The sequence below is a fragment of the Sapajus apella genome, unplaced genomic scaffold, assembly GCF_009761245.1.
Source record: "Sapajus apella isolate SASKATOON/1434 unplaced genomic scaffold, GSC_monkey_1.0 scaffold3, whole genome shotgun sequence".
Classification (NCBI taxonomy): Eukaryota; Metazoa; Chordata; class Mammalia; order Primates; family Cebidae; genus Sapajus; species Sapajus apella.
Genome location: NW_022436943.1, coordinates 56644683 through 56669979, shown reverse-complemented (window position 1 = coordinate 56669979; position 25297 = coordinate 56644683). Strand labels below are relative to the sequence as shown.

Below are 25297 nucleotides of genomic sequence, written 5' to 3'. Positions count from 1 at the left end.
CTCTGGAGTCAGGGTGTTTTCTACACCATCAGGGAAATCTCTGCAGTGAATCCGCTGGCCAAGGACACAGAACTCCTGGGCCATGGCCCTGACCCATCTGCTCCTGGCTGGGGACCTTGGGCACATTGTTTAACCTCTTTGACCCTTCAGTTCCTCAACTAGGAGACTGTCGTGTCAATTCCCACTCCCTCTGTCACAGGAGAGTTAGGAGGACCCCACAAAATGAAGCACAGGAACATGCCTTATTGACGAGGATTTTAGTAGCATCTACTTTTCATTGTTTAGTGCACATCCAGTAGTGCCAAGTATTTTGAACAACTTCTTCTGGGGTTCAGCAGGAAGCATTGAATGGAGGGTTTGAATAAAGCTGTTTTCAGAGATGGTGCCAGTGTTTAGAGAAGTCGGCAACGGATGGTCTAGCGCCTAGGCCCAGTTACCACCCCCAGGAGAAGTGGTGTGGTGGGGGATGGGATAGAGAACTGGAATAGCATTGCAGTAGTTGCCAGAAGCATCTGGAAGAGAGACCACAGGCGCCATCCTCAACCAGACAGGGCAGGGGCCAGGAGGATCAACCCTGCAGCCTTGCTCTCCTCTGGCCTGACCTGCGCGATCCTGTGCCACCAAGAGCTGAGCCCACCCACCAGCCAAAGGCAAGGAGCTCCTTGATGGAGCCCCCAGAGCAGGGCAAGGTGGAGGTGCATTAAGAGCAGGCCTGGGGGGCACATTGAGGACACACACACACACACACACACACACACACACACACAGCTATCATCTCATTTGATTCTGCAACAGCCGGGGGTGGGTCTCAAGATTTACCAGTTGGCAGGTAAGATGCCCGGGAACTAGAGGGTAACCCCCTTGCCTAAGGCCACAGAGCTTGTGGGAGCCCACATTTTAACCCACTGTGTTTTATCAGCCCTACTAAGGTAAAAGCATCTGTTGTAAGATGTCATGAAGACCCTTAAATTGTTATCAGTGGCATCTTAATGAGAAACAGAATAGTTTAAGTGTGAAGGTTTGCCGGGGTTTCAAACGGAGGCTTATTACTCACTCAGTGACCAAATTACTGACCTGTTCTATGTCTCATCTTCCTCTCTGTCATGAAGGCACATTTTGTACAGTTGATGTGAAAAATAAAACAAGTTTATTCAGTAAAGGTCTCTCAACAAATGTTAGTTTTGATTCCTGAGAAGGTCCAGATTTAGAAAGGGCAATATGGGGTGAGTGGTGCTCCAATGTGGCCTTTTAACCTAGTCAGCATTCAAATAATAGGATTTCAATATTTGTATGTTAAAAGCTTCTTTCTTCCTTTCTTTCTATTCTGAGGATGTTTGGATCATTTCTTTGACTCTGTGTGTGTGAGTGTGTGTGTGTGTGTGTGTGTGTGTGTGTGTGTGTGTGTGTATTGTCTCTTTAAAACACATGAAAGTGCCAAAGAATAAAATAACAACAAATTTAAAGACCTAAATTAGCTTTATTTTGATTCTAGAATTGGGCAACACTTCATTTCACAATACGGAGTAAGTTTTCCAGTGAGCTGAGCAGAGGAGGTTGGCTTTATAAACAGAAGGACTGAAGAAAGCAGAAGCAGTGAACTAAGAGTGTAGTCATTCCATTTAGACAGAACCTAGATAAACAGCTGATTAGTTAACATCCAGTGACATTAGGCTGCCTCTTTTTGCTAAGGATTAAAGCCAAGGGAACTTCACGATCATACTGATTGACAATTTAATCCCGCCTATTTGGGAAATTGACTCTCTCCTGATTTCTGGGGAAGTCAGATGACAACTTAGTTTTGTCGACGGCTCTTGTAAAACCTTGGTGCTTGTCTGCCTAGTTTAAAAGAAAACAAACAAGAGACACACAGCAAAGGAGATGCATCCTGGAGTGATTTATTGCAAAAGAGGCAGGGTATTCTGAAAGTGACATGCCGAATAGACAGTACGCTCTGAGAGGGGATGCAGGGCAGGCTGCTTGCGAGGATGGGACAGCACTGACTTACTGGGGGACTCCCTGTGCTGGAGCCTTACATGGTTATTCATAAGGAAGAGGCGTTACTAGTAAGCATGTTCTGGGTGGTCCTCTGGGTGCACATGCGCAGTAGCTGTACATGCTTGCTCGTGCGTCACGTCTCATTGACATCTGAAATCTCCACCCAGGTGTGTGTGTGTGTGTGTGTGTGTGTGTGTGTGTGTGTGTGTATGTATGTTTGAGATGGAGTCTTGTTCTTTCGCCAGGCTGGAGTGCAGTGACACGATCTCAGCTCACTGCAACCTCCGTCTCCTGTGTTCAAGCGATTATCCTGCCTCAGTCTCCCGAGTAGCTGGGACTGCAGGCACCCGCCACCACGCCCAGATAATTTTTGTAATTTATGTAGAGACAGGGTTTTGTCATGTTGGCCAGGATGGTCTCTAACGCCTGGCCTCGTGATCCACCTGCCCCAGCCTGCCACGGTGTTGGGATCACAGGCGTGAGGTGTTTTTTTACTATTATAATGAGCAAAGCTTCAGTCTGAGAACAGGTAAAATCAAAATGTACATTCTCTTATGGGGGATTGCCTTACTGGAGAGAGCCTGGCTTGAATGAACTGGACTACAATGTGAATGCAGGGGCTTCTCGTGTTGACCTTCAGGTCACCATGCCATGGTTGCCACATCCCGAGGACATGGTTCCCTTTTGGACAGCCCATCCTGCCTCAGTGTGGGTTTGGGGACCTGGAACTTTAACGTGGGTAACTCCATTTTGATTTGCAGTCTGGCCTGTTGAGGCCTAGTGCAGAAACTTGGTCCAAAACAATGGCCTTCTATAATTTTTATTGAACAAAGCTTATCTAATCATGTATGATTCTAAAACCCTTAAGGCAGTATAAAATATGACTTAAAAATTACTTGCAATAATTCGGAAAAGTTGAGAAGAAAAGAACATTAGCTCCAGATTATTTGGCAGAATTAAAAAGAAGGTTGCAGGTGACTTTTGGAAACTACATATTGGTGTGTGCAAGTAAAGTACTTTCTCTGAATTTCATTAGCTACATTACAAAAGAAAAGATCAAGCCCAGATAGATAGCAATGTAATAGATTTTGCTACATTAAAAAAAAAAATCCATTTGAATCCACAGTGGACTAAAACACCAGAGTGGCTAAAAATTCCCTTCATGCATATTTACTTAGCAGAGAGCTCTTGAGATAAACCTAACCAATAAACCCCCACCAAAACAAAGCCAGCCACTTCTCTAGCCGAGAGGGTGGAATGACTCCAAAATAATTGTTTCAAGTTCAAACGCTGAAAACAACCCCACATAAAAAACAAAAATCCACCTAATTGGGCATTTACCTTTTTGGAAATAAAAGGCCCAATGGAAAAATAAATACATAAAAATCCTTTTCTTAGGTTCTTAGAAGACTAGACTGGAGCCCAAAATGAATCCCCTGAATTTGGCCAAGTAATAAAGTACTCCATTCTCCTTCCCTCCCTTTAGTACACTGGAGACCTAATAAGGCAAAGAATTCCCAGTGGTCAAGAGCTCAAACACCTAAAACAACCTAGCGGCATTCACAGACACCAGCATCTACAGCCCTGATCTGAGTTGGCCCTCAGTTCAACTCTTCCGAAAGTCTTCCTGATTTTGCAAATGAGATGTGGATTCAGGCCATGTGCAGTGAGTGGCTCGTGCCTGTAATCCCAGAACTTTGGGAGGCTGAGGTGTGTGGATCACTGAGGTCAAGAGATTGAGACCATCCTGGCCAACATGATGAAACCCTGTCTCTACTAAAAATACAAAAATTAGCTGGGGGTGGTGGTGCACACCTGTAGTCCTAGCTACTTGGGAGGCTGAGGCAGGAGAATCACTTGAACCCAAGAGGCGGAGGTTGCAGTGAGCCAAGATTGCACCATGGTACTCCAGCCTGGAGACAGAGTGAGACTCCGTGTCAAAAAAAAAAAAAAAAAAATTGTGGATTCAAAGGGGAGAAGTGACTTATTGGTCAAGTTCACATGGAGCCCTGCCTCCAGATCTTCTACATGTCTGAAATTGTCATTTATACTTGGTGGGTCTCTCTCTTTATTTTTATTTTTGGAGACAGTGTCTCACTTTGTTGCCCAGGCTGAAGTGCAGTGGTGTGATCTTGGCTCACTGCAACTTCTGCCTGCTGAGCTCCCACCTCAGCCTCCTGAGTAGCTGGGACTACAGGTACACGCCACTGTGGATCACTCTTGGTGAAGGAATAAGCCCACACTTTCACCAGCCTTGCAGTTCTAACACTCAGGTCCTTAGTGTATGCCTTTAGAGCCCCTATCAGCCTTCCTAATCTGAACTGTAGAGAGGTATGCAGCGCAGTGAGGTCAGCATCTGCTCAAGTGTCTGGGAAATGGCAGATCCAGGTCTTGAGCCCTGGTAACCCTACAACCTTACTGCCTCCACCTCACCCCTGTGTGTCCTCCTTGGCTGAGCCTGAGAACGCTGGCAAAAATGACAACATAAATCTAAGCCTCTACATCCTCATTAGATCCTAGACTCAGCTGATGGAGCCCAAATTATTAGCACAACAACATAACGTAACACATAACATAATACAACCAACAAGACCACCATTTATGGTTCATGTAAAATAGGAGTGAACCAGAAGCAGAAGCTGACTTGGCCAAGAACCGGCTTTAGCATTAGGAAGTCAGAGAGTTCAGCTGCCACCTGTGAGGCTGGGGGGAGGCAGTGGAGGGCTCTGATGGTGAGACCCAGGTATGTGAGTCTCAGTGGAACCTCCAGAAAGCTCAAGGAATTCACGGCACTCAGAGGCATACAGTTGGGGGGGGTTGCCCATTGTTTAGTTATTTTGCATGTAAATCCCCTTCTTACAGAGGTGGGAATCAGCTACTAAGGAGATGGAGTCAAAGTCAAGCAACAGAGGCCAGAGGGGAGGAAAATCCTGCAGACAGTCTGGTGACAGGGGATCTTGCTTGCACATTTTCGGGGGCAAACTGATTAACTGGCAGCAAGCAAAAAGGTGGCTCGGGGCAAACCTTGAGTAAGGCTTCACAGAAAATAATTTGTCAATGGCATTTTCTAGAAAACTTTGAGTTTAACTGTATTCTACATGATAGGCTGTCTGGTGCTGTCTGCCCAGGACCTGCCATCAGCACCTCCACCTGGGCTGGGCCGGATTGCCTGTTTTCTCTCATTAGAGTTTCTCATTCATTTAATATGAGATCCTAGTCTTCATAGTGACTCTCTGTAAAATGTATGTTTTCACTTTTTTCTTAATCTCATTGTATAGATGTGGAAACTGAGGTTCAGAGAGGTTAAGTCGCTTAACCAAGGTCCCTTAGCAAGAAAGTGGCAGAACCAGGATTTATAAGCACCGCATTTCTGTCCGATGCCTGAGACCTCAGGCCCCATGCTATGTAATTCCCAGGTCATCCCATATCCCAGGCTCAGTGGGGACTCTGGAAGGCAAGGGAAGCTTCTTTAAGGTTCAGATAGGAAACTGGTCACACCAGGTGCCTGGCCCCCAGCCCAGGGCACGAGATGTGCCGTGAGCACCTGCATCCTCTGGTGGCCGTGAGCCCATGCTCTATAACATCCTTTTGGGCAGGAGTTCCTGACCTTTCTCCACCTGGTGCTTTCCAGGTCTCACACCAGCAGCTTCACTCTCCCAAAGGCTGGGGCTCTGAGTCTTCTCCCTGATTCCCCATCATTGAGTGAGTCCATGGGTTTATTTAGCCTGCTACCATCTGGCTTTTTTTTCCTTATAAGCTGCTCAATTTGTCATCATTTATTACACAGCAATAGATAATACACATGAAATGCAAATACTTTTTCTGTTATAAGTTGTCCTGTTGATGGGAGTGATGGTATTTCGTGTGTGTTTTTTATAAAACTGACGCATAGTAATTGTACATATTTATGGGGTACATAGTGAGTTTCCATACATGCAAGGCAGAGTGATCCAGTCAGGGTAATTTGCATATTCCTTACCTCAGACATTCATCATTTGTGTTGGGAACGTTCAAAATCCTCTCTTCTAGCTATTTGAAAATATATTAGAAATTCTTGTTAACTGTATGCCAACAGAACACTGCACCTATTCCTCCTTATCTGTAATTTTGTATTCTTTAACTGCTCTGCGTCCATCCCTGCCTGGCTGCTTACAAGAACTCATCTTTGTGGCTTGCTGGTAGAAATTAAATTCGAAGAGCCCCAAGGTGCCTGGGGATTGAGGGAGGCAATGAGCCACTTTGAGCCTGCCGGGAGTTTGGAGAAAGGACTGAGCAGAAACATTGAGGCTAAGTTTGCAATCAGGCATGTAAACTTAGCCAGCTCCCTAGCTAGATGGGTGCCTCTTGGGGGCAACCTGCTTCACGTAAAAGGAATCATCAGCGTCGCTGCTGCAACCTTGGAAAATTCCCTCCTCATAACATCTTCACAATGGAGAGAAGGTTTGTTGTTGTTCTTCGTACTTGAAAACACTGTTAATCCTACCACCTGGTGGAGAGTTTGATGAATAAAGACTGTTGCTCAGGAAACATATTAGCTGCCACGAACAGGAATGTCTTTGTGAGAAGTATTACTCGTTGTTTCTAAAGCATAATCTTACGTTTTAAAATTCAGTCTTTTGGCAAAAAAAGGAAATTAAAGTGAAGGGGAGAGATGAGGCAGACAGTACCGCTGATCTTTCTCTCACCACCTCATAGAAACTTCAAATGGAAAACACACCTTTCAGAGTGGGCTGAAGAACTGGCTCCAACCTAAAGCCTGTTGCTGTTTTTCTGTGTCTACTTGTGACATGGAACAAACTGAGCTCAACAAACATGATCCTTGGACCACAGTAAGTCCTTGCTTAACCACAACGATAGGTCCTTGGAAATTGTGAGTTTAAGGGAAACAACATAAAAAAACTGATTTCACCATAGGGTAATTGATATAAACAAGAGTTAAGTTTCTCTGGTGTATTTATGTTTATAAAAACATCACCTGGCTGGGTGCAGTGGCTCACACCTGTAATCCCAGCATTTTGGGAGGCTGAGGCTGGTGGATCACCTGATCTTAGGAGTTCAAGACCAGCCTGACCAACATGGAGAAACCCCATCTCTACCAAAAAAATACGAAAAATTAGCTGGGCATCATGGGGTACGCCTGTAATCTCAGCTACTCAGGAGGCTGAGGCAGGAGAATCACTTGAATCCGGGAGGCAGAGGATGCAATGAGCAAAGATCGTGCCATTGCACTCCAGCCTGGGCAACAAGAGTGGAACTCCAAAAAAGAAAGAAAGAAAGAAAGAAAGAAAGAGTAAGAAAGAAAGGAAAGAAGGAAGGAAGGAAGGGAAAGAAGAGAAGAAAAGAAAAGAAAACCCATCACCAAACTTCTAAATGAAGGCCCAAAACAGCTTTGCAGGTGGTCAGAGCCTGTCTCAGTGGCTCAGGGCATGCACCCCCCCCCCCCCCCCCCACCAAACACACACACAAAACCACACTCGCTCGCCCTGGGACCATATAAACACAAGTTCACCTGACATGCACAGCTTTTTGGAGTGTGGGAAACCAGAGTACCTGGAGAAGAGCCACGAGGACATGGGGAAAACTTGCAAACTCTACACACACAGTGGTCCCGACCAGGAACCCATCTTTTTCTCCTCGATGTTATAATGAAATGATGTTGAATGAAATGGTGTTATTGGAAGACCGGCTGCATAGGATTTCATGAATTAAACTGATATTTATGCAATGTCAGAAATCCAAACAAGTTGAAAAAAAAGCATGGTGGCTGTGGAGACAGTTTTGAATATTAGAATACTTCTGCGCTGTCAGGAACCTGCCTTGGATGGCATAAAGGAGGTTTTCTCCTGTTTTCTGGCCATGGTGTCATAAACATTAGTCACCATTACTTGTGAGAGGTGGGGGAGTATGGTGTGTTGATTGAATAATTAGTTACAGAGGTTGCACATTTAAATAGTGTCAAAGAATTATAAAATTTTAACATTTGCAAAGACTCTTAGCGGTGACCTTGTTCAACCTTCTTTTACTGCAAGATTTTAATTATTCACCTACTGAGTCATTCATTGATTCCTTGATTCACTCAATAAAAGTTCTAGCTCTGGCTGGGTGCAGTGGCTCATGCCTGTAATCACAGCACTTAAGGAGGCTGAGGCGGGTGGATCACCTGAGGTCAGGAGTTCGAGACCAGCCTGGCCAACATGGTGAAACCCCTGTCTCTACTAAAAATACAAAAGTTAGCTGGGTGTGATGGTGGGTGCCTGTCATCCCAGCTATTTGGGAGGCTGAGGTAGGAGAATCGCTTGAACCTGGGAGGCGGAGGTTGTAGGGAGCCAAGATCACACCATTGCACTCCAGCCTGGGCAACAAGAGTAAAACTCCATCTCAAAAAACAAACAAGCAAACAAACTAGCTCTGCCACTGCCTAACTGCGTGACCTTGAGCAAATTGCTGAACGTCTCTGTACCTCCATTTCCTCATCCATAAAATCTGGATAATAATAAGACCTACAGGTAGTAAATAAGCATTCAGTGAGTTGATACTTGGAAAGTCCTTGGAAGAGTCCTTGTGAGAGGTATGCCATGGTTAACACATCCTCATCATCAATTACATTCATATTCCACCACCCTCAGGTGGCAGTTTTCCTCACTGAGACTCTACCACGTGGTTGTCCTGTACCTGCTTGGTCACTCCCAGGGACCTCTCTAGGGAGGTCTCTGCCCCACACTGTGGCTTTTTGACCTCTGGCAGCTTTGTGGTTTAGAAGGCTCTTTCTCATTCAAAGCTTCCAACCAGAGAGAGCTTCCTGGAGCGGGTGGCAGAATGGTGCTTTGCGGAGCTATCTAAATTTAAGGATGGGAAAGTTGTCTGGGCTATGAAGCCAGAGTGTCGTTGCTGGACATCAGAGGCAGAAGAGACATACCTAAGATTTTAGCCATGAGAGATTTTAGCCTGAAGACCCCAACCTTTTTATTTCACAGCTGAGTAGACAGCTCAGACAGGGCCTGGCTGGTGCGACGGCTCAGTCTATCATCGGGCAGAACCTGGATGGGAGGCCAGCCCATGGGGCGATGCTGCCAAGGCCTGCATTACCACTCAGCTCTCCTCTCGTCCTGTGTCCTCCTGAACCAGAGGAGGCAGGAAGAGCAGCCGGGACCGTGGGTGCCAGGTCTCCTATGAGGACCCCATGGTGGCAGGCCTTGGTTGACTGGATGATTTCCACTGTATTTACACTGCACAGTCTCCTTTCTCCCTTTAGACCTCAAGCTTGTATTGTCTTTTGTGAATTCTAGCACCTGCCCCCCTCCTTTTCCTTCCTGAGGTTCTGCCCAGAAAATACCACATACTGGTCATTCTAGACCCATTCATTGTCTGAGCAGGGCTTTGGGCTCACTAGCGCTATCAGTGTTTTACAGCTGAGAATGCAGGCTTGCTGAAGTTGGCCATTGCCTGAAGATCCCTCAGGTTGGGAGGGTCGAGTTGGGGGGCTGTCACGTGCCCCTTTCCACCATGTCACAATGTTTCCTTCTAACACATGCAAGCATGTTGTAAAACGCCCGAGACTCAGTGTGTGTGGTCTCCCTGCCTGCGTTAAGAGCGCCTCTGCCAACCTCCCTCCCACTTCCCTCCGCTTAGTTTTATCATCTAAGAGACCAAAAGAACAAAATGTCCCCCCTCCACCGCACCATATTTCAAAGGGCTATAAATAGGACAGTTGGTGGTGGCACTCTGGGTCACATTTGCCAGGAACAGACTTTATATGACGTCAGCCGTGTCCTTGGGTCGAAGGGTTCCATGGTTAATAGTTTTCTTTCTCCCTTCCTTCCTGGTTTCGTTCCTTCTTTTCCTCCCTCCCTTTCTTCTTTGTTTTCTTTATCCTAAAAGTCTTGCTTAAGAGTACATAGTTATGCAGCCTTCATTAGGTGAGGCTGCCTAGAAGACAAACAGGTCCACATTTCACAATTTCTCCCAGATCCAAGAAAGGAACGCGGCTCTGAGCAGACAGAGCAATGCATGCTGAGCACAGAGGACAGCTGTGCAGCCTGCCAGCGTCTCACTCCTCTGAAAGCAAATTCAGTCCATCCAAGAGCAAGGCCAGGGGGCTGTCTCCGGTCCAGGAGGCCAAGGCCAGGGGGAGGAGACAGGCTCTGGAGTCACCAGGCCGGTGGTTGATCAGTGGTGAGATCTAAGGCAAGTGACTTCCACGTCTGAGCCCAGTGTCACGCATTGTGCTCCGGGGGTGACACCAACACATCTTCCTGGGTGAGAGTTGAGATTTAAAAAAAAGCAGGGGTTGGTTGGGAATAGCCCCAGAGAAGAGACGGCCTTCAAGCTGGGACTGGGAAGATGGTGGGCCCTTCTGACAGCGCCAGTGAGGGTGAAGAGAGCACCCTGCGGAGAAACCCACTGCCCAAGCCAGGCACCTGCCCACTCCTGTAACTGGAGGGAAGAGGCGGGAAAAAGGGCAACATGGAGGACCCAATTGGGTGGGTCCTAAATGGCTTGATCCTTTCAGTAATGAGGTGCAAGCAAGGTTCCTTTTCCTTCCTGAAGAACAGGATTTCATCAGACCCCTGATGTTTTAGGAAAATCATGTGGCCCAGGTTCACAGTGGCTGGAAGGGCAGACCCAATGTCCCCTGGATGGTACGGGCGGGAGTTACTGTGAGCCGCATTTGGAGTGTTTGCTCCAGTGTGAGAATTGGTGGCTTCCTCTCTGGGGTTTCAGAACAGATTGCACTACGGTGCTGAAGGTGACTTGGAGATTTTCAGCCTAGTGGCTGAGAGAACTGGGGAGCCATGGATGAGAAGAGGGAGTGGAGCTGCAGAAACACACCAGGGAAGTGTGCTGTTCCTCCCATGACAGATCTACTGGATCTGAGATGAGGGAGATGAACTAAAGCCCAGCCAGGCTGAGATGGGTGAAGTAAAAAACAAGGCAGAGGCGTGACGCTCAGTTCAATTCTGGAAAGACTGAGCAGTCCCCTGTGGGGGTGGCCTGCTTCTTCCCCAGGCAGCATGGACACCAGGCAGGAAATTCCTTTCCCTTGTCTTTCCAGCCCTCAGAGTGAAGTAGAAAAACCCAGGTAGGCCAGATGCAGTGGCTCACGCCTGTAATCCCAGCACTTTGTGAGGCCGAGGCGGGCAGATCACAAGGTCAGGAGATGAAGACCATTCTGGCCAACATGGTGAAATCCCATCTCTACTAAAAATACAAAAAAAAATTAGCTGGGTGTGGTGGCGCATGCCTGTACTCCCCACTACTCGGAAGGCTGAGGCACAAGAATTGTTTGAACCTGGGAGGCGGAGGTTTCAGTGAGCCGAGATTGCACCACTGCATTCCAGCCTGGCAACAGATCGAGACTCCATCTCAAATAAATAAATAAATAAACCAAATAGATGGCTGGGCCAGCACTTGGGAGGAAAGCACATGTTCAATTAAAGTTTCTCCAATCTGAATTAGACCCACGGTAGCAGGTGTGGAGAGGAGGAGGAGACAATGGCTCAGGAGAAGCTACCCCCGCCTGCTCACGCTGAGCTGGTCCTGGGCAGCCAGTGTGGTCCTAGCCTTCTTGACAATTGACATCCTTCGTCCCATGGACTAAGGATGAGAAAGGCCCCATCTCCTTTGATTCACAGTTCTCACTCTCCAGCCTTCAGCCCTTCACCTGCCTACGCCTCTACATCCCACTGTCAAGTGTAGAATTTTGGAACACCATTGTCAGAGGGTCAGTGGAGTGGATCCACCCCTACCCCTGTGGTGTAAACGTGGCTCATTCATGTCATTTGCTGCAAGGGAGCCTGGAGTCGGGGCAGCCAGAGAGCAGACAGATGGTCATGTGCATTCAAGTGTCTTCCAGAGTAGCCTGGTGACTGTCAGCAGGTGATTGCAGACTCTGAAAAATGGGTCTAGAATTTAACTCATGCTCATGGTTGCAAAATTAAATTTTGGAAAAGTACCTGGCACATAGTAGGAGCTCAAAAATGAGAAGTGGCCCTATTCCCTGAAGACAGAAGTCCTCCACCTTTGATGAGAATCGGAAGCCGCCGTACGCCCTGATGGGGTGCATCTTGTGGAAGGACCCCAGTCCCAGGCCGCTCAGTGCACGGAGTCTGCAGAAGCAGTAAGGCCCCAGACGCCTCTCTGTACTCCTCTCCCTTGTGCGTCTTGCTCCTGACCCCCTTAGCACCCTGCTCACTGGGTCCTTCTGGACCCTCACTATGAGGCCTCTTAGATTTCCCCAACCTATGTTGTGAACTTTGTTCTAGGACCTGATGTCCAGGCTGTTGGCCATCTCTAGTTTGGTCCTAAGATGGACCACTAAAGGTGGCACAGGTTGCCTGTGGACCTGTTCACTGCATGTTCCTAATCACAGATGATGTTTTCTGAGGGCTCCATGCTTTATACTAAGTGCCCTCAGATGATAACAGAAAGGACACTTGCTACTACTTCTTGACAAGCATAGCAGGCACTGTGCTGGGCTCCTGTGTACATTGTCTCATTCATTCTCATAACCCCATGAGGTCAGGGACTTTTATTATCCCCATCACCAAAAGAGGAGACCCAGGTGCTGAGTGATGAGATAACTTGCCCAAGACCCTGGTCAGTCGATGGCACAGCCATTGGCCAAGTCATTATTGTGTTTGTCCCTTAGGAACAGCAGGCAAAGTGAAGCGCTCGCCCTCGTCTTTCCTCTTCATGACCATCATCAGCATTTCCACGTTACAGATGAGAAAACTTCCAGAGGCACACGGGCAAGGCTGGGGAAGCAGGAGCTGGGATCTAGGGGTTTGGATGCTGGGTACAGGAACTCATCCTGGGGTTGAAGGTGGAGAGATCCCGAAGTTGGTTGTCTCATTTCTGCTCGTGTTCTGGTTCCGCTGAGTCTGCTCGCTACCCATGTGTTACTGAGAACTGTTGACAGCAGAGCAGAGTGGAGCAGGTGGGCTTTTTATGCAAACAGGGGTCATGAACTGGGGTGCACAAGGTGTTGGATGGCGTGTGCTTTAAGGTCGTGTCAACCCTGGAACCGTCTCTGCATTTGAACTCAATATCCTTTGAGGACAAAGGGATACTGTGTTAGAGACAGACGGGGCTTTGAGTCTCATCTCTGCCAATTTCTAGCTGTGTGGCCCTGGGCAAATTATACTCTTTCAGAATCTTAATTTCCACATCTGTGAAATGGGGGTAAAACTACCAGCCCCAGGGGACTGCTGTCAAATTGAATGAAATCATGCACATGAGATACTTTGCAGGCTGTTGGCTTCATTGTCTATGCTCAACTCATGGTTGCTATTGTTGATGTTAATAGCTCTTCCAGCGAAGCAGCCAGACCTCAGCAATTAGCCTTCAGATTCAGAAATGCACTTCCTTATGAGGAATCCTGTGTGTTGAGCCCCTTTCAGAGAGAGAGAGGTTATTTACTTATTCATTTTTCTAATTTTTGAGATGGAATTGCTCTCTATTGCCCAGGTTGGAGTGCAATGACACGACCTCAGCTCACTGTAACCTCTGCCTCCCGGTTTCAGGTGATTGCCTCAGCCTTCTGAGTAGCTGGGATTACAAGTGTGTGCCACCACATCCAGCTAATTTTTGTATTTTTTAGTAGAGATAAGGTTTCACCATGTAAGCCAGGCTGGTTTTGAACTCCTGACCTAGTGATCCACCCATCTTGGCCTCCCAAATTGTTGGGATTATAGGCATAAGCCACCACGTGCGGCCGAGAGAGGTTATAAGTGAGAACAGCTTTCCCAGCCTAACAAGTGCATGTACTTCCTGCCCAAAATTCTCACTTTTACTTTCAGATCAGCTGAGTTGGCCTCCTCAGTCCCTGGGTCCCCATAGAGGGAAGTGCCGCCGCACCCAAAGGGGCTGCACTCTGAACGTCACTGCTCAGTTTGCTCACACGCTGGCATGAGCCATGTCATTCCTGGTTCACTCCCGGAATTTCTGCCCGTAAACCTGGTTCTTGACACGCAGCCCAGCCAACAGCTCTGCTGTGGCCTTCCCGCACTGACACTAGATGTTTCTCGGTCCTCTCCCCATTCCTCACTCGCCTGTCTGCTCCTGCACTTTCCTGCTTCTGGGTTAACTGTCCCGTTTGCAAACTGATCTGGTCAGGCTCTCAGTCTTGATCTCATTCTCCATCAGTGTCATGTTCCGGATGGGACTCTAGATTAAGAAACCACCCGCTTGCACATTCATGATCCTCCCCTGGACACAGTGGTGTGGTTCTTTGCTGGTGGACCTGTGTTCTCCCTACCCATGCAGTGGACTTTTCTAGGGCAGAGCCCAAAACACAGTGGAGGAACACAGTGTTTGGCATAGCCCAGGCCAAGGCTCAGACGATGCTGATGGGAAGTAAACTGCGTTAGTCCCAGAGTTTACAATAGAGTTAGGAATTAGTTTATCATTCAGGCTTCAACCTCTATCAGTCATATGACCTTGAGCAAGTTACTTAATCTCCTCAAAGCCGCCTTTACTTGTCTTCAAAATGATGGAAACAATAGGACACACCTCCAAGGACGATTGCGAAGATTAACTGAGCTTTTGAGTATTAAAGGGCTTAGTCTAGCAAATGCCAGGAAGTATTTTTAAAATGTTATCTGTTATTACTACTGCTAGTTTAAGTGTTATCTGTTACTGCTATTACGGGCATCAAAGTGATTGCATGTCGTTTTGTATTTTTTTTTTTTTTTTTTTCTGAGACAGAGTTTTGCTCTTGTTATCCAGGCTGGAGTGCAATGGTGTGATCTTGGCTCACCACAACCTCCACCTCCCAGGTTCAAGTGATTCTCCTGCCTCAGCATCCTGAGTAGCTGGAATTAGAGGCATGCACCACGACACCTAATTTTGTATTTTTATTAGAGACGGGTTTCTCCATGTTGGTCAGGCTGGTCTCGAACTCCCGACCTCAGGTGATCCGTCCACCTTGGCCTCCCAAAGTGTTGGGATTACAGACGTGAGCCACCGCGCCCACCCCAGTATTCACTGATTTTTTAGCAGAGCCCTGCAAAATAGTTGAAGCAGAGACAGTTCCATTTTACCAAAGAGTAAAGTAAAACTCAGAGAACGGCTGCTTTTCTAAAATCACACAGCTTGACTTGACCAGTCTCCCCTGGGGCACACCTAGAAGCAGGCCACACTGTTTTGGGTGGAACATGCCATGCCCACAGGCCTCAGAAAATATCCCTGTAATTTAAAAATGCAGAAATAGTATTCAGCCAGACCCAGTGGTAACAGTTATTCAGATGAGTATTTGCATGGAGAGGAAAAGCTATGATATATTAAGCAAACTGGCCCTGCCCCCCCAGGAGTGGTGTCAAGCTTCATTTCTAGTTTGCTGCTCTACTCCAAGAGACACAAAACTGGAGAACACAGTCTCTTATGAGTTATTATATTATATTATATTATATTATGCTGTAGAAATGAGCCTCAGGTGGCATAAGGGGGCTGTGGATGGCAGAAGTGCTAATATGGGCCAGGAAATGATGATTTATGGTTCAGGACAAGGAGGAATGAGAACATAACCATGATTTGCTGGACTGGAATTTGTCCTAATCTGTGCTCTAGCTGGAGTAGGTAGACATTTTTCTTGCTTCCAAGTCTCCTGGTTTAAGCCTGGCAGTTCCCTGCTTCGCTCCTAGGTTGGTACTAGTGGCCACCAGTTGGATGGATGGAAAGGAAAGGGATGAATTGGCTGGAGTAGGAGGAAAGTAATTAGTTTGGTATTGGGAAGAACGCTGACCCCCAAGTCTAAGGCCCTCTGCCCATGGTCCAGCTGCGCTGCTCTCCGCTGTTCAGAGAGGAGCCACTTCTCTTGGCCTTGGTTTCCTCATTTGTGGTCTTGGAGAGTCACATGAGCTTTTCGGAGCCTCCCCAGAAATGGGGACACTTTCTGATTTGTCTTTCTTGTATGGCTGGCGTGTATGAACACACTTCACAGATGTTTCAGCAGTTAAGAGTTTAGTTGTTGCTCTTAACTGGAAGTAACCTTGGAAGGGTGGGGAAATGAGGATTCAATATAGAAAGAGGCATGACAGCAGAACGTGAGTGAGAGGAGAACTGGGACATGGCTTTTAGAAAAGATTTCCAGGGCTCCTGTTACAACCAAAAGGTAAAAAAAGGGTGAGGAGCTCATCAGGCTGTTCCTGGGATCTGGGGCAGAAAGACAGTGGAATAATTGCCTTTCCTCTGCATTGAACATGCCACTGCTGCATCAGAGAAGCTAAGAAACCAAGGCTGTGGAAGGGAAGCCCCGCATGGGGTGCAGTTCTAGTTTTTAAGATAAACCTTCAGGTGGCAAACTTGTCACTTGGGATTTGGAATCCAATGCAATTGCCAACATATTTTTTTTCAAAGCCTACTTACAACCAATGAAAGAATTGCTTCAGGATGTGAGGCATTGCTTCAAAAGAGGCTTAGGCTTTAATTAAAGATCACAGTTAGCCACAGGTGCCAGGCTATAGAGTCAGAGGCTTCATTCAGAGCAGTGCTCCATGTTTAATCTGATTCATAGATTACCCCCTTCTATCTTATGGCATAGAACAGTTACAGTACATATCCTGACACAGGCATGTATACATGCAGGTTTTTATATTATAAGGATTATCAACTGTTTAGTAATGTAACATACATAAGGCTCAAACTCAGTAACAAGCTTCTGCATAGTCATAAATCAGCCAGATACCGACTGATTCTCTGAGATTTATCTGGTTGTTCACCCATTTATTCATGGATTTACTGATCATTATTTAGTGCATCTGAGAGCCAGTGGGGGTGAGAGTGGGGAAATCTAGTGATAAGTAAAACACAGCCACTTCCCTACCTCTGAGAGGCTCAGTCTAGTGAAAGCAGCCTGAGGTAGGATTGGGGTGATGCCTAGTGCTTAGTAAATTCTTGCTAAATGGAAAAATGAATGAATGCACACATGAATGAAGCCATGGGTGCTTCAAGGTGAGGCCCTAACCCAGCTTCAAGTTTGGAAGGGGGTGTGTCAATGAAAACATCTTAGAAATGTGATACCTATGTTGTTTTGGTCACTCTCTCATTCAAGAAATAGGAATAGAATTTCTCCCACGTCCCGGTGGTGTGTAGGGCAGACACGCCCTCGCCTTTATGGAGTTAACATGGTGGCGATCATGCTTTGTAGGAATGCAAAGAACACTGGAAATTTACAGGGGCAGTGCCCAGCCTCATCCCCAGAGACAGAGAAGATGTCTCTGGAAAGTGCTGTCTACACTGAAATCTGAAGGATGAGTAGAAAGTACAGAGGGAATGGGGAATGTGTAAGCCAGTGATGCAAGGGAGGGAGGCCAGAGTTACACTTTGCAGGGATCCCCCTGTCTGCTGCTAAGAGAGGGAGATGGCATTAGAGGCGATGGCTACTGCAAGGCTGGCTAGGAGGTGGTGGCAGTGAGCATTGCGACTTAATTCTCATTTCTGAAAAGAAAGAGTTTCATTCCTATCTCTTTCCAAGACCCTGAACCCTAACTCTGCTGACTCTGGTCACGTTCATGTATCTTCCACGTAAACATCCTGCCCCCATCAGCAGGTACCAAATAGAATATTCATTACCACACATGGTTTCCAGAGCCAGGCAAATGCCTTTAGACAACTCTGGGCTCAGTCAGTCACTAAATGCTGTTGTTTCTCCCGCTAAAGGAGCTCTTGAATCTCCCACTCTCCCTTTTGACCAGGGCCCTGCCTGCTGGCCCTCATTATCTCTTTATAGTCACCAACTCAACAGGGGTTGAACTTTCTTCCTAACACACAAGTTTATCCTCATATATCACCATTGCCAGCAGTATAAAGATACCTCAGTGGTTGTATCAGTCAGCTTTCTCTGTGTAACAAACAGCCCCAAACCTTAGTGCCTTAAAACAGTAGACATTTATGATTTCTGTGGGTTGATGGTCTGGTCTGCACAGCTTGTGTTGGGCTGATTGCATGTGCTGGCCCATTCACACCCCTGGGGGCTGAGCTGGGGTGCCTCTCTCTGCATTGTCATCCTCCAGGGGCTACCTCAGGCTTGCTAATGTGGCAGAAAAATGATTTCCAGCAGCAGCTGGACATGGTGGCTCATCCCCAGGAGCTTGAGACCAGCCCTGGCAACACAGCCAGACCCTACATAAAATAAAAATAATTATCCTGGTGTGGTGGCATGAGCCTGTAGTTCCAGCTACTTGGGAGTCTTAGAGGGAGGATCGCTTGAGCCTGGGAGGTCGAGGCTGCAGTGAGTGGTTGTCATGCCACTGTCTCTCCAGCCTGGGCAACTGAGTGAGACCCCATATCAAAAAACAAACAAACAAAAACAAGAATGATTTCCAGCAGCAAGAGAGAGGAACTCCTTGGCATAAGCACTTTTAAAACCCTTATTTGAGTCTCCTTTGCTATTGTACCATTGGCTAAAGCAAGTCTCATAACCAAACTTCGATTTCCCCCATGCTGGGAAGGGAGGCAAAGCCACACTGCAGAGTGTGCATGCAGGTGGCCTGAAGAAACTGGGGCCATTTCTACAGCAGTGGTTTGAGGGATTGAACGGAGTGTGGTCTGTTCTCTGCCATGTACTTCTTTTGTCCTACTGGACAGGTTCACTCGTAAGCTCTCAAAGCCTCAGCTGCCCATCCATACAATGGGAATAGTCTATGGGACCACCTCAGTGATTTCATGAGAGGATCAGATGAGAAAACTGAGCATCTGCACATCGCCCAGTGCTTGGGGCCCAGTAAGAGCGGAGAGTTTCTATGCTGTTCTTAGCGCCAGATGAAGTCTTTCTTTTCTTTCTCCCTGAGACAGAGTCTGGCTCTGTCACCCAATCTGGAGTGCAGTGGTATGATCCCAGCTCACTGCAACGTCATCTCTCAGGCTTAAGCGATTCTCCTGCCTCAGACTCCTGAGTCCCTGGGACTATAGGCACGAACCATGTGCCACCACACATGGCTAACGTTTGCATTTTTAGTAGAGGCAGGGTTTCACCATGTTGGCCAGGCTGGTTTTGAACTCCTGACCTCAAGTGATCCACCCGCCTTGGTCTCCCAAAATGCTGGAATGACAGGCGTGAGCCACTGCACCCAGCCAGAGAAAGTCTTCAGAAGCCGTTTCCTATGTGGCATCAGCCTGGTTTATCCTAACCCTGACATCACATTTTCACATTCATGTCTTACATATTTCTTTTTCTTTTCCCTGTGTTTTGTGTTTTTACTAAAAAGCACCTCCTGTGTTTAAGGAGCAGCTAAAAATATCATCTCCTCTTCAAATTCTTCTTCCATCCTGAGTTGGTCATTTCTCCGTTTTTTTTTGTTAGAAAAAAAATACTTAATCTGGCATTAAGAACAGCACAGAAACTCTCAGCTGTGTCTCCCAGGTTGGAATGCAGTGGCATGTTCTCGGCTCACTGTAACCTCCACCTCCTGAGTTCAAGTGATTCTCCTGCTTCAGCCTCCTGAGTAGCTTGGATTTACAGGTGTGCACCAGCACGCCTGGCTAATTTTTGTATTTTTAGTAAAGACGGGGTTTCACCATGTTGGCCAGGCTGGTCACGAACTCCTGACCTCAAGTGATCTGCCTGCCTTGGCCCCCCAAAGTGCTGAGATTACAGGAGTCCGGCCCCTCTGTATCACATTGCCCTGAATTGTTTGTGTATTTTTCTGTTTTCTCCCAGGGTAAAGTCCCTAAGGAGGGGAGTTGTGAGTTACTCACCTTCCTATCCTGGTGTGTGGCTCTGTGCATGCAACAGAATTGGAGTTTATTTAACAGATAGTGCTATATAAATAAGTGCGTGTGAGTGGAATAAGTGTTTGAATATCTTTTCCGTATCTTGAGTCATCCTAAAAAGGCAGTGGATGGACTAAGTGTCAAAACTAACTTAAACTTTTCTCCTCTTCCCTTCCAGCTGGTACCATTTTCAGATTTCATCTTCCTTAATGGGAAATGTCAATGAGAGGAAACATTGACATCTCCAAGAGCTGCAGTGAGCAAACGCTGTGAGCTTGGGCCAGGGCAATTCCATTTGGGGACCAGAGGTGGACAGTCATTCAGTCTATGGAGGTAAGTGACAAATCTCTCCCCGGCACGAGTGAGATGTGCTGTCTTTTCTGGGTTTTTTTTTTCCCCCATTGATTATGTTCCATGGAGGATATGGAAGTTATTCTCCTGTTTCTTGGTGTCTGAAATATGTCCTGCTTGCCTAGCAATGTGCTATTAGGAGGAGTTCCCATGGAAGGAGAATACAGTGTCCCTCAGGAGAAAGATGCAGACAGTTAGAGTATCTAGCAGCCTTTCGTTTTCTTAAGTGGAGAGCTTTCTGAGCTCTCATGAACACTGGTAAGTAAAAACCGGGATTCAAACATCCTTTGATGACAAGTGCCTGTCATCCTGAAGAAGAACTGTCATGACACTCCAGTGTGTATTAGAGCAAGTGTCAGCAGACTGTGGCCTACGGGACAGGTCTGACCCAGCCTGTCTGTAAATAAAGCTTCACTGGTTCCCTGCCATGCTCATTTGTTCAGGTGTCATGTATGGGTGTTTTCACACCGGGACAGCCCCATTGAGTCATTACCATAGAGACCATGCAGCTGTGAAGCCTCGCGTATTTATTCCCTGGTCCTTAACAGAAAGGTGTTACAACCTCTGGTCTACAGCTGAGCTGTCCACACAGAGCCACTCCGTATGGACATATTGAAATTGTAATTAAAACGAACCAATATGAAAAATTAAGTCCTCGGTCACATCACATTTCATGTGCTTAGTAGCCACGTGTTGCTTATGGGTACCCATGGATAGCGCAGATAGAGGACATTTTTATCAGTGCAGAGTTAGCTTGGGAAAAATTGACATCACCCTGGATGTGCCCCTTCACTCTGCTGGTGTCTAATCCATCTTGGGCATGATTGCAATCATTGCAGAAGAAGAAGGAAGGTTGATGTCTGTGAGTGTGTATAGCTATTTTCTGTATGATTATTGGCATATTGGCAAGGACTCTCTCTCTCTCTCTCTATCTATCTATCTCTATCTCTCGTATAAGAATGGAGTAACTTTTCAAATTTCTTTGGGAGCCATCTTGTGGTCTCTTTATGTGACTCCACGTAAAACAAATCCACTTGGACCTTGGGGTTTATTAGTTTTATTTATACAAGTAAATATGGATGTGAGCTGGAGCCCTTCTGGGGTCACAGGTAGGTCAAGGGCCATGTGGGGCCTCCTCTAAAGGGTAAGAAACGATAGTTTCCATGTTCCCAAGGGGTAAATATATGGGCAAGAGTGATAAGAAACAAGGAGAGGAAGAAAATGAGCTGAAGATATGGCATTCATGAGCCTTAGACTAATGAGGAAGAAAGGAGACAAAAGACAATGTGGTTCCTGGCGACGGTCGTGGGTTTCCTTTGAAAGAACATGTTGAACAAAGTCATGATGCTTGGGAATGTACCACATCTCAGAATTGTGCTGAACACGGCAGTGCTATACAGTAGACAGGTGGGGGAGAGCCTTGGGCCTGGAGCTAGGCTCACCATCTTAGATGGGACAAGACTGGGGGCATTAGCCAGTGCAAGCGGGAATAACAAGGGCTGATCATTGAGATGAACAGTTTGTTTGGAAGAGACTCAAGATGGTCAGCAGTTCTGGGCAAAGGCCCCAGGTTTAGCATTTGGAAGTCAGGCTTTCTTATCTTTGGGTTACCCAAGCACAAGCAAGAGCAAAGCAGAAACTCCACTGATGAGAACAGACCCAACTGATATGTATTCTACACATCTAGATGTGAAATGGCTCCCTGCCTCTTTCTTTTGGTTGGTCTTCAAGCACCTCACCATTAAGCGGAGTGCTGTATGCATTTTAAACAGGCATTTCTATAACCTTCAAACAACGGAGTTTAATGCAGATACGAAGTAATTATAAGTAACACAAATAATAGTATTCATTTTTTGGTTCTTTCTTAGAACCAAGCACATCAAGAATGACGGTAATGATGATAATAGTGATAATATTTTTTGTCCATTTTCAGCTTATTATGTGCCAGGTGCACTGTTCCACTAATAATTATTATCATTATTACTACTAATAATTATTATAGCTTTAAATTATTGGGCACATACAATGTACGAAGTAATATATTGATTTTTTTCTCAATTTCATGAACCCAGAGCATTCTTTTCCATTTTTAATTTTTAAAAATTGTTTTATTTTTATATAAATGCAGATTTATAGAAAAGTTACAAGAACAGGCAACAAACTCCTGGACTCCCTTCGTCCAGGTTTTTAAATGTTCACATTTTATTATGTTTATTTTTTTCTTTTTTCTCTACCTTTTTTCCTGAAATCAGAAAGCTGCATCTTAGAATACAATTTTCTAAGTCAGAAACTTAACACTGATTTGAACTATTATCTAACCTGATTTCTTATTCAGATTTCACCAGTTGCCCCAGATAAATTCCTTCATGGCAAAAGAAAAGCCAATTGGCATGTATCTTTCTTGGAAAACTTTCTTACGCTTTTATTTCAACATGCTAACCTTTTTGACAAGTTCCGTCCAGTTATTTGAGAGAATGCCCTCAACTTTGGCTCCCCTGATGTTTCCTTGTGATTAGATTGGCAGGACTAGCCCAGAGATATCGTGTCCTTTTAAGCACGTTATAGCAAGAGGCACCGGCGTGGTTCTCTCCCATTACTGGTGATGTTAGCTTGGAACTCTCAGTTAAGGTGGTGTCTTCCAGGTGTCTCCACTGCAAAGTTACTGTTTCATCTTTGCAATTAATAAGCATCTTATGGGGAGAAGCTCTGAGATTGTGTAGATATCTGATTAGTCCTCAGTCTGTCAGCCATTAGTTTTAGGATCTCTTGATGATTCTTGCCTGAATAGGTTTATTATTATCATAGTTGCCAAATGGCGATTTTTCTAATTTCAATGTTTTATTTTTCATTTATTTGTTGGTTTCCTCCTATAAAGAAGGAAATTTCTTCCTTTGTTTATCTTTTTTTTTTTTTTTTTTTTTTTTGAGACGGAGGAGTCACTCTCACCCAGGCTGGAATGTAGCTGTGCAGTCTTGATCTTGGCTCACTGCAACCTCTCTCTTCCGGGTTCAAGCAGTTCCCCTGCCTCAGCCTCCCAAGTAGCTGGAATTATGGGCATTCGCCACCATGCCCAGCTAATTTTTGTATTTTTAGTAGAGACAGGGTTTCACCATGTTGGCCCCACTGGTCTTGACCTCCTGACCTCAAGTGATCTGCCTGCCTTGGCTTCCCAAAGTACTGGGATTATAGGTGTGAGCCACCCCGCCTGGCCCTTCCTTTCTTTACAACAGTGTGGACTCATGGATTTTAACTCTATTCAATAAGTTGCAGTCTTCTGTTATCATTAGTTATTTTGATATTTATGTTGCCCCAGATCTGTCCACTAGGGCCTGGCTCCGGTCTCCGACATTTCTCCATCATAATTTGAGCACTGCTTCCTTGCTGTCACAGGAAGATATTCTAGCCTCATCTTGTACTCTCCTCACCCAGCGGTGCAATCAACATAGGAATGAATTTAGAAACCAAGATCTGGCCACTAGGTGTGGCATTGCTTCTAGGCCCTCTGAGCAGACACAACTGGGGTGTGTGTGTGTGTGTGTGTGTGTGTGTGTGTGGTGTATCACACAGACAGCCACGTTTATATACATACGTATGCACATTCACAAGTACATCCATACATCATTCAGATTATTTTCACATTGATGTATCTTTATATTAAAATCACCTTTGAGTTCACACTAATGATGCTAGAACATTCTGGAAATTCACATCTATCTGAAGGATGCTGAACAGTCATCCTCTCACTGTCAGCGCCACCACCAGTGACATTTATTAAACCATGCTCAGGCCCAGTTTCAGACTCTTTTCCTTGCTGTTACTTCTGACCTCAACTTAGTGGCCCAAGTACAGATGAGCAAACTGAGATCCTGAAAAGCTAAATAACTTGTGCAAAGTTATACAGCTGGTAAAGCAGCAAGCTTATAGTGAGCACCTGTTTGCCCCTTGGCTTTTGATCAAAAGGCCTAGGGAGACACCTCTGTCTCAGGACAGAGCCACCCTGCTGACAGCAGCATCTGACCCTCAAAGTGCAGGCCAGCCAAAACATGTAGACCACATGTATGGTCTGCGCCACTCAGATGGAGTCCTGTTAGGAGGTGTGTGTAGAGGCACTTGGTGCTGTGTCAGTTGCATGTGGGAGGGAGAGTTTCTGTGGGGGATGTGGGACTGCCGTCCTGTCCTTGTAAGGACCTTGATCAGGTTGAGGATGTGATCACAGAACCAGGCCTCTCTGCAGAGGGAGCATTTCCTCTCTTGCAGGGCGGGTTCCTGGGAGAGCTGCTTAAGTGTGGAGGCCTTGACTTAAACACGTTTGTTTCGCCAGCTCCTGGCAAACGTGCAGAATGTGTACTAGATAAATGCTGATTTCAGGCAGGCATTGACAAACATTTCTGAGCTTCTTCTGTGCCAGGCACTGCTCTAATCGGACAAAGATCCTAGCTCGGGGTGAGGAAGAGGAAGAGATCCACAGTAAAAAACAAAAAAATTTTAAAAAATATATATATATGGTATGGGCAGGGGCTCCTGGGGCAGGGCACAGCATGGATGTGGTGGTCAAGGAGGGTCTCTTCCAGGCAGGAAATGTTTCTAGAACCAAGTCACATGACTAAAAGGAAAAAGCAAACAGGGAGATGAGAAAGAGAGCAGGGTCTGTTGATCAAAGGACAGGCAGGGACTGATTCAGTCCTGTTCAGGGGCTGTGGCCTCCCCCCAGAGAACCAGTCCTCTTCCTTCTGGGCATTGTCACTTGGGCAGACACTCTCCCTTGAAGCTAAAGCATTTCCTCCAACCACAAAATGTTATCAGCTGGCCCAGAGGCCGCCTGCAGGCCAGGGCACTCCGATTAGATAAGAGGACATCCTGGCAGTCGTTAGCTATACTGATGGGCAGCAGCGAGGCGCTGTTGGAATTTCCGTTGTTGATAACCTTTAAGAAAAGCGCAGCAGTGGCAGAAACAGGGTTTGTTTGGGGTGAGAGGTGGGGGAGACTTGGGAGCACTCTGGCGTATCTGAAAGGCTGATGGGGAGAGAAGGATTAGCGGATTAATGTGTAGTGGGTGATTTTGAGGATGGATCCAAGGGGCATAAGTGAAATGAAGAGGGAAAGAGCTTCCCATTAAGGCTGTTTTTCCTTTCTTTTTATTTATTCATTCATTTAGCAAATACTCACTGAGTGCCTTCCAGCCCACGGGCACTTGGCTCAGCCCTGGAGGTAAAACAGATGAAAGCTATGTCCTCAAAATGTG

At 46.3% G+C, this 25297-nt stretch overlaps 1 protein-coding gene across 8 annotated transcripts in view; it reads left to right on the top strand.

Annotated features, from left to right (window-relative positions):
• ST3GAL1 (ST3 beta-galactoside alpha-2,3-sialyltransferase 1) overlaps nt 1-25297 on the top strand; it is a 105596-nt gene that overhangs the window by 6427 nt on the left and 73872 nt on the right. For 7 of the 8 annotated variants that reach the window (XR_004261566.1, XM_032254153.1, XM_032254107.1 and 4 more), the window contains exon 2: nt 19883-20037. The gene's annotated coding sequence lies outside the window, so the exon portion shown is untranslated. Of the gene's footprint in view, nt 1-18502; nt 18515-19882; nt 20038-25297 lie in introns of those variants that run through there. The other variant, XM_032254135.1, reaches the window with a different exon arrangement.